Genomic DNA, 10,243 nt, shown 5'->3' with positions numbered 1-10,243 from the left:
GCTTAACACCGACAAAGGGTCCCTTTGCGGGTTAAGGCTTGTTGGCGAAGGCCTTCCACGAGGGCCACAGAATTGCCCCATTACCAGCCTGTCCAGCCATAGCACTGAAACAATCATTACTAGCTGAAGGGCTTTGCTCCAAACAGCGGCGCAGCCATGAGGTTTCATATGCCTCTAGCCCCTCCACCCCACGCCGTCAGGTCAAGCCCAGTTTTTTCACCCTTCACCTTCACCCTTTTCACCCACTTCTGAATATCATCCCGAAATCTGGTGATCAGGGAAATTATGTTGGTTTGAAATTTCATACACACTTTCATGGGCAGCAATATGTAGAGCCCAACAGTCGTAGTTTAGTAACAAGGCCAGCGGATAGTCGAGTGAATATGCGCAGTACGGTACGCAACTGAAACATTCTTTAAGGCACCAGGGCAAACAGGCATCGATGGCTCATTGATGCCCTAGGCACTGTACCTATTAGCTTTTTATCGGGGGGGGGGGGTCTTTTAAACTGTTCGCAGTGCGTATGTACCGCTACAATGAGGCTGGGACTCGCTCGTAAGAAATAGCCTCCCCGTCACAAATCATGGCAACCCCCCCCCCCCACAAATTCTGACTGTGTCCCTGACTCCAAACCAGGGGTGCAGCCAAGCCCTCAGACAAGCTCTTAGACCTGTATTTTAGTTTAAAGGGAATATGCCACCAAGTGTGCATTTTCATTTACCTAATTTCATCTGATCAGTAATACGTTTTTTTTAATCCTTTGGACTGGTTCAGGCTTCACATTTGAAATAGGCTCTCCTGTGGAAAAAAACCATCGGAGTTCCCGCTCACCACTATGCAAGTAATACTTAAAACCTGGGCTGCTTTTTCTAACGTCTGTGTTATGTAATGTTTGCAACACGCTAATTTGTCAAAATGTTTGTGCAATTAATGCTACGAAAGCTTAAAACACTCTGTTCAGGCTAACAGACAAGCGAACATAAGGCTGTTATCCCGCGATTCAGCGAAACGCTATACTTTGACTTTGACCTCTCCCCTATGATGTTTACTACAGTGGTTCCTTTAGAGACGCGCTTTGGCTCTGGGAATGGGAGCATCACATGGTCTGTAGTGGCGCATTGGTTCAAGCTTTAACTAATGCGCTCCTCGGTAGCAGGCCCTTGTCGCAGCTGGCCCAATTACAAACGCTCTTTCATGCGCACCAGTAGAGGTGCCACGATGGTTGTCATGGCGACAGCGGTCGCGACAACTGCAGGAAAGAAACGTAGTTGTGTTGTAAAGTGTTGACAGCGTAATTTGGACACGAAAAATTAAAATAGGCATCCTCATTATGTATTGACAGCGCTACAGTTGTACAACCCAGTGTTATCATTAGACGTAACTGGTCTTGTGGTTTCAGGACAGTATGTCTTTGAAATCCCCAAATGTGGGACACTCGCTTAAATCACCATAGATGGCTCCTAACAGAAAGTTAAAAATCTATGTGATGCCCTCTCGTCAAGCCTTACGAAAAACCTCCCTACCAATTACAAAAATCCTGAAAATCAACCCCCTTACGAAAATCCTAGCTGTGCCCAGGTTCAAGCCAGCATGAGAGCGATAGCTAGACGGGAAGAGGCGAAACTGACCAGGACTGCCCACGTGGTTCGTAATGCTCGGACACGTTAACGCAAGAACACGCGAAGCTATTCAGAATAGAAATACGCAAGAGCGGGGGCGGCGCCACGGATTCTGAGTCAGAGGAGGGTATGGTTTTCCCAGCGGCCTCCACGACAAAAATCGGTGCAGGTGGTCTCGCGGGAGGCCGTTTGGACGGTCGGCCTTTCACGGGGGCATCATGGCAGGGGTGCAAGAGGAACTTCCGATTTACTGGATATGATCGGTAAAAAATGGACACTTTTGCTAGCTATTCGGTGATAAAATTACGAAAATGTAAGCGAATTACATCAGACCATCCAGTTAGACCGAACTCAAAGCGTAGTATTAGTCTGTGCCCGCTAACGCTTACAGCGTGAGCTTGTATTGAGCATATGTTGAAACATTGACATTTTGCTGTATGAGGAAGCTGAGCTACGAAATGCTTCCATGCATAATAGCTTTAATCAAGACTGTTTTTAACAGGTGGCAGAAATATGTTCCAAACTACACTTTATCAGTGTTGAGGTCCCAGAACAGTGGTAATGCAATGTTCTTTCCAATGTCTCTCAGATTACTGCTTTTCAAATGTTTTATTATCCAAGATTCATTTGACACTGAACAGCATAAGATCCCAAATAACTAGGCCTATTACTGGTGGTAAGAAATGTGGCTGGCCTTAGCACCTTGCGACGAACGTGGTTAGTCTGGTACGCGGAGTTTTAAAGCGTCGTGCCATTTGAGACATGTGACTTCAGTTGCTCGACACGCCGTTGTTGATCGGGTTCAGTGCAAGGCTACAGGCCGCCGTTGGTTGTGTTCGTGTCGTGTGAAGCTCACCAGTTTGAGGAGGATGCTTTGGAGGATATCTCTCCGGCATGTCCTGCAATCGCGCCCAAAACAGTCGATAGTCTCTGGACATTCATTGCGCGTGTTTTGACGCGTCCCTAGAAATCGTACTTTCTGAATAGTTCCTGTCTTTTATAATAACTTTATAGTAATATCCATGTCGGTCCGCGACTGGCGCGGGCGAAAGGCGGCAATCGACGGTGCCCCTGAACGCGCGCAGCGGCCGACACCGTCACATTGACGTAGCCCTATGTCACAATTATGTGTACAAATACGACTGGTTATGTTCCGTGCCGCTACGGCCATGAAGTGGGTTATCCAATGTTAAATTTCTGGTTGGTGGCGCTGGATCGCGACAAACACAATTTAGAAACCTGAATTCTATGAACAATGAAGAACTGTGAAGGTCCATTTCAGGCACTGTGGCTATAGGCACATGCCATAGCGGCGTCTAAAACAACATAGCAATTCTCAAGCTCAGATGACGTAGCTGTTGACATGAAGAGAGTGTGCAATCTGGTGGCGACGCGGTGGAAAGAGTTTTACAGAGGGACTAGACCCTACAAAAGCGACGTACTCATCGGCCTTGGGCCTGCTGCTACGGTCATTTGTGTACTACAACCTGCATCCTAACCAACGGAGCTGCTGAGATGGCCAGCACGTGGTCCTTAAGCGCAAATAAAACTCTCTCAAGAAAACGTTTGACGCTTACGACGCATCGCAATTAATTTATCTTTGTTTTGTGTGGTTTACCGCATTTAGAGTCATACTGAAACGGTTTATGATACATTCGGCTCAAGATAACAACTTAGACTGCTCCAAATTTTGTTGGTGACAAGAGATACTTTTTGCGTCTGGGTAGGGGCCGTCTCTTAATCCCGGAAAAGGACATTCTTACGCCTAAAGGGGGCCTCCCTCATTCAGCGAAGGGGTCTCTACTTGATACAGCATAGGTCATCTGGCCCAGAGCGTGGGCTATATAATCAAAAAGAACCCTCATGCTCAAGAAAGCGCACCTTTGATGCGGAAAAAAAGCCTCCGGAGAACGATCCAGCGCCTCTAGCTTAGTTAGGGGGTATCCCCTCATATAAACTTCGATCACGTATGCGTAGCTACAAACTTTTCGGTGTTTTAAAAGGGGACTCCCAAAATTTGGGTGGCGGGGATAGGTGTATAAAACATATCCTTGACCCCTCCCGCCCGGCAGGCAGCGGTGGACATCTTTCCCCCTCCCCCCCCCCCCCTTCACACACACACACCGCTGTGGACGCCCCTACCCAACATATTAGTTCATCCCAAACAATGCCGATTACAGGAACGGCAAGAACTGTGTGCAAAGAGGGCAGCACTAAAGCTAGCATGCGCCCAGGTGTCGCTGTAGTCGATTGGTGTCCTTCGGCAGTATCCCCCAACCATTTGTCGATCCTCTTACATCCATTGACGGCAGATTCACGTCAAATTTTAGGCTTGTGCTCTAGTTAGGCAAAGGTGCCCGTCAAATTTTAGACGTTCTGATTCATCCATAACTAACGTCAGGAATAGCTTTTCAGAGGCATGCCAAGATGAATCACAGGCTGTTTAGTGCGCGCATGCCTTCCACGATTTGTTGACGATAACCGGCTGGTGGTTTGACTGACGTGAGTTATAGGACGCGCCACTGTCGTATGCCCTTCACGGTTTGTTGACCATACCCAACCGATGCTTGACTGAAATGAGTTATAGCATGTGCCCTTGCATCAAAGATGACCACATCTGGGTGATGAGTAAGGTATGCAATCTGCCAGAGCGGCTTCAGAAACAACAAGGAAGGCGTTCGGACGCTTGGCTGTCTGTCTGTGCTCATGTACATCGCTAAACAGCTGGGGATAGTACTTATGTAATGGTACTTATGAAGTTTGTTAAAGGCTTCCGATGATAAAAATGCAGTCAGTTAGCAAATATGTCCACAGACATAATGATCGCTCATGTAGCACCAAAGAGCAGCTAGAATGGAAAGGTGGGCACATGATTAAGGCGCATGGATGCAAAGAGCACAGATGTCCTTTTATCGTTAAAATTCATATGTCTTGCAACGCAATAAGGATTTTCCCCATTTCTTACCGCTGATATCATGGACGTGGCTAGCATTGGGATTGGTGCGGTTCTGGTCAAAGTCAGTTTTAACGGATTGAACCATGTTTGTGTTCTGACTGCATAAAATGCCGCCAAAGCAGAAGTGTATGCTATCAACTGTTAAGGGCTGGTCACATTCATAGCCGATTTCAATGTATATAATTACATCAACGATGAAAATGCCTCAGATGCGTAAATAGATATGAACCGGTGTAAGGCCTGGTAATATGAAGGTAATTAGAATAATGTATAGGGACTAAATATAACTAAAATATTCCGGTGCAAAGTAATTGGTGTTATTTTACCATTTGTGTTACGACGATCCCTTCACATTTCCGAGCTCTAATTCCTACAGTCATACCTGTGTAAAGCGCAGGCAGAGTAGATTCAGAAAACCCGGCAAGAGCTGAAGCTTGTTCCATCACCCCCCACCCCTCCCATACTAACCACATACTTCAGTATCAGCTGTCGACAGAGAAACGCGTTACGCGCGTCATATGGTACACGGCATGGGTGTTTGACACAGCTTGTTACGCAGCCTTTGCTTTGGACAGAGGTAGGCAATTAACCCAAAGTTTCAACCTGCGTTAAAAGTAATTTGTTAACTGAATAGGTTAACGTACCTGAAGATAATCGTTTCAATCGTCGCTAGAGTTAACGAACATGTAGGGAAAATAACGGAAGGAAAAGTTGATACGTTAACAAAAGTTAGGGAGAGGAAGCTCATATGTTGGCCCATTAACTTTTCCGAGATTTCCATCATCTGGTTTTTGTCCCTCATCCCTTTAAAAGGAGGAATTAGCTGAGTCCTGTCGTTTACCGTCCAATTATTGTAATGCAAATTCTACGCTCATTCGGGGCGTCTGTGCCGTTATATTTCTAAAGAGATTTCGCTTGGAAATTTGCGATTTTGTGACCTATTATCGGTACAGATACCAACAGAAGATCGCCCATAGATGTGGTGAACAACAGCCACCATCTACTTAATACGTCCATATATCACTAGGTTGAAAAGCAACAATGCAATGAAAAATAAATGCATGTAATTACGGACGTGGCCTGGATCCCTTATGACATAGGCGGGATGAGAATCGATTACATGAAATATTGATAATGCTATTTAAAGTTATGTATCACTTTTACGCTCAGAGTTCAAATGGTTTCGCGGTATTAAGTTATTCACGTCTCCTTTAAAATGATGCTAGCATATTGAAATTGAATCGACTCATGGGCATAAATAGGATTTCGTCCGAGAGCTGTCAGGAGAACAACCTACCCTGTCACCGTGAAACTTGTCAAAGTCTAGCATTGTCTCCCCGAAACTCATATTTTCAAGCCCCAGACTATTGAATTCCCCACACGCAAAGAAGGCCATTCACCACTTCATGCAAAAGTCAAGGCTAAAAATTCAATCAAAAATTTTCCAAAAGAGACCATTGTCTTAAAGTTAATGACTGGAAATACAACGCAGAGTAACGATTCAGTTCTTAATTTTGCGACATTAAGAGAGTGTTTCACATTTATATGAGGCTTTGAACTGCAATAGTCATCTTGAAGACCCTTCGGTGTTGTGCACAATCCTGCCCTTTCCCTCTAACCAGTGCAAGACCTCAGACCTAACCCCCTCAGTTTCCGAGTTACGCGCCCGCGAAAATGGGGAAAGATATATCGGGGAGAGTATTTTAAAGTCACATGGATATGCATAACGTCATTATAACGTTATTCAAGTCCTGTCATTCCATAAGCCATGCGGCGATCAAGGTCAAAAAAAATTACGAGGCGTTCAGATTTGGCGTTAGCGAGCGCGATTTCCAGATATAACGGCGACTTCCAGATATGACGGTAACTTGGCTTCTTATCAATGTTGTGCAAACTACGATGACGTAATCAAACCATGACTCACTGAGGAACATATTTAACGAATAGAGAACTTGTGCTTGTCAAAAGCAGTCTTTTCCACTTCACAGGCAAAGCAATAGTTAGAAGTGTGCCCTGCTTCAGCATATCTGACTGCTTGCTCTAATATCTTTAAATGTGAGGGCATTTCCTTTAAAGAGAGTGTCCTACCCTTGAGGCATGTTTCAAAAATATACACCAGTGAAACCTCAGGACCAAGTATGTCTGATAATAGTACCGAGCAGCACCACCACAGCGCCATCAAGACAAAATGACAGCTATTTCCAGTATTTTCCCATCCGAATTACACCGTTAACGCTTTGTAACAGCACTTCGCTTCTTCCTTGCAGTCGTGACGACCGCCGTCGGTCATAACGATAGCAAAAATCTGCTTAGGCCGGTGTCAGCTGTCTTTGGAATGACGTCAGTACGAACGAACATTCTTAATTGGCACAGCGGGCGGCAAGGCCAGTTATCTAGACGCGCATTGGTTGAAGTTTGAACCCATGCGTCTCTATAGACAGGCGTCTCCAAAAACCATGTAGAGCTCCGTCTCTCAACGCCAAAGCGTACTTAGAAAAGAGCCACTGTAGTAAACACCATAGGGCAGAAATTAAAGCCATAGTGTAACGTTTCATTGAATTCGCGAAATTATGGCTTCATGTTCGCATATACTTTTGTCTAAACAGGATGTTTCAAGCTTCTGTAGCATTCATTACACAAGTGTCTGAATTAATTAGTGTGATGTAGACATTACAGAGCACGCACGTTGGAAAGGGTCATACAAATGAGGTGCATTCTTTCATGGTGGTGAGCAGGTAGTCTAGTAAGTTTCTCCCACAGAAGCGGCTACTTCAAATCGAAATGCAGAGCTATTCAAAGAGTTTGAGAACGCTCCTGTTATTGATCCAATCGTAAGCATGTCATCTAACAATGAGTGAAAGGTACAAACAGGTGGCGTTACTCTTCAATGAAAGCGCAAATCCGTGAACGGAAACCACCTAGTTTATCAAGGGTGCAATGGATTCGTGCGCACCTCTGCGTTTCGATATTACACAAATGTTATAGGTTAAAATTATTTGTAACGACTTTGCCGCTCTTGAGCGCGCCATTGCCCAACGATTTCATTGTTTTATCCGGTAATACTTTTGAGTCTTAGAACGCTATATTTGGTCAAGCAGAGTTGGAATTTTGCGTGATTTCGAGTGATTTTCGCTGCAAAGAATTCAGGCATAACATCGCGTCATTAAATTTTGAATCAACATTTTCAAGAAAACAGCGAGCAGCTTTTGGACCTCAAACAAGTTTTATCTCGACAGGCATATAAAACTTACGAAAACATGCAACTCATACACGTAATTTTACCAATGTCGTCAGCAAGAATAAATTGGTAGCACTGCCTTTTATCCTCTGGATCCACTCATCAATCCTAGTCATATTATGTGCAATCGATTCTGACTGGAATGCACCACTTCAAAATTAGACCTTTTGCCTTGAAGTATGTGATCGATTCTTTTTCACTACCGGGTTTTGACTGACGGTTGAGCAACTTGTTTAAAACGTCCTTAACATAATCCCTCTGAATCCCTCTCTGGTGAGCTCAATGTACTCAGGGTTTTTTAAATGCTGATAGTGCGTGTAAAAATGCGTCGAAAAAGCCTTCAAATTATACGAGTATATATCAAGATGTTTACTTCAGAAGCTGAAACCGGTCATTCTGAAAAGCCTTGGCTCAGAACCTGGACCTAGAAGACCTCGAGACTTCACGTCAGCTGTCAGCTGAGCACATCCAGTATATGTGGGCAGACGACGCTAGTGTCCTGGCTGATAAGACGCCACAGCTCCGGCGCACTCCAAAAACCGTGCTGTTTTTCAATCTCTCAGCCCTGTATAGTAGTAGGGTTTATACAGCTTTACGATTCGAATTCATACAGAACAATGACAAAGTTATCATATACTCGCTGGAGCTGATTCAACCGAGCGATGGCATTGCTTATGGCGTGTTTACGTCACGCGGTACCAACGCAGTGTGCGGTGTGTAAGATGAAGGATCCATATCCAAACAGGTAAAACACGAAACATCTGTTACGATTCCTTCCACACGCGACCAAAAATAGACGCTCAGGTCGCGAGTGATCTGATTTAAGTGTGAGGCCCTGGCTGGGTGGGGCGGACGCTACCGGGAGGTGAGTGTCGACCCCACTGCGCGGCGGCGGACCGGGCGGAAGTGGCGGCGACACGAGCGTCGGGAGAGCAGTCACCGACTGCGGGAGTAGTGGCGGATCTCGCGTCGGCGGCAGGCCGGGCGGCGGTGGCGGCGACTCGGGCATCGGGAGAGTGGAGTCACCGACTGCGGGAGTAGTGGCGGATCTCGCGTCGGCGGCAGGCCGGGCGGCGGTGGCGGCGACTCGGGCATCGGGAGAGTGGAGTCACCGACTGCAGGAGCAGTGGCGGATCTCGCGTCGGCGGCAGGCCGGGCGGCGGTGGCGGCGACTCGGACATCGGGAGAGTGGAGTCACCGGCTGCGGGAGTAGTGGCGGATCTCGCGTCGGCGGCAGGCCGGGCTGGCGGGTGGCGGCGACTCGGGCATCGGGAGAGTGGAGTCACCGACTGCAGGAGCAGTGGCGGATCTCGCGTCGGCGGCAGGCCGGGGCGGCGGTGGCGGCGACTCGGGCATCGGGAGAGTGGAGTCACCGACTGCGGGAGTAGTGGCGGATCTCGCGTCGGCGGCAGGCCGGGCGGCGGTGGCGGCGACTCGGGCATCGGGAGAGTGGAGTCACCGACTGCAGGAGCAGTGGCGGATCTCGCGCAGGCGGCAGGCCGGGCGACGGCGGCGGCGACTCGGGCATCGGGAGAGCAGAGGTCACCGACTGCAGGAGCAAAGGCGGGTCACGTGCCGGCGGCAGGCCGGGCGGCGGTGCCGGCGACACGAGCGCCGGGAGAGCGGAGTCACCGACTGCAGGAGCAGCGGCGGGTCACGCGTCGGAGCCCGGTCAGCCTGCAGCGGTCTGGACGCCGGACGCCGGTTGGGGCAGATCCGAACAGTTGGGCATCTTCAGTGGCCAGCGGAGGAGCGCGGATGTGTAAGATCTCCGCACGACTGGCTATGATACGCGGGCTGCCAGATTCGTCTAGCCAGTAGCAAGGTCAGTCACCGGCTCTGGCAGCAAGGCCCGTGGCGAAGTTTTAACCGGAATCTGCGGTCACGCCGATTTGGGGCAGTTCGGAGGCTGAGTTGACGATGCTGAAGTATGCCGTAGCATCGGTGCAGTAAGGCTAATCGTTTTGCTAGATCTAGCGGAACCGGTCACTGCACTGGCAAGACTGTCAGCTTCACTGGTCCTGATGGCGTTTGCTGTTGCGCTCTGGCTCTGGTGGCACTGCTCCTCATATGCTGCCTCTCGCGAGATCGGATTCTTTGCTGGCTGTGGTGGACCCGGCTGCTGTGCTGGCTCTGGTGAGCCCTCCGAACATTCTCTGCTCACTATCACCGCTTTGGGTGCTGAGAGGGAAAAAACAATGAGCGCACTCCCTTTGGTACAGTGGTTCTGTTCCATTTCCATACATCTTTCAATAGTTCCACGACATTAGTGCTATAGAAACAACTCCTACCGGTAGAAGTGCTACATTACTTCTACTGGTCGTACTGACACACGGCTTTAAGTGTTTTGCGACAAAACTCGTCTAATCCAGCCCGCAAAGATGAGCGATTTTCACACCGTTGTAGCGTTGCAGCTGTACTCACTTCGTC

The sequence above is a fragment of the Pollicipes pollicipes genome, unplaced genomic scaffold, assembly GCF_011947565.3.
Source record: "Pollicipes pollicipes isolate AB1234 unplaced genomic scaffold, Ppol_2.1 Scaffold_7261;HRSCAF=8764_pilon_pilon_pilon, whole genome shotgun sequence".
Lineage (NCBI taxonomy): Eukaryota > Metazoa > Arthropoda > Thecostraca > Pollicipedomorpha > Pollicipedidae > Pollicipes > Pollicipes pollicipes.
The sequence above is the reverse complement of the archived record's forward strand: the minus strand, read 5'-3'. Positions refer to the sequence as shown.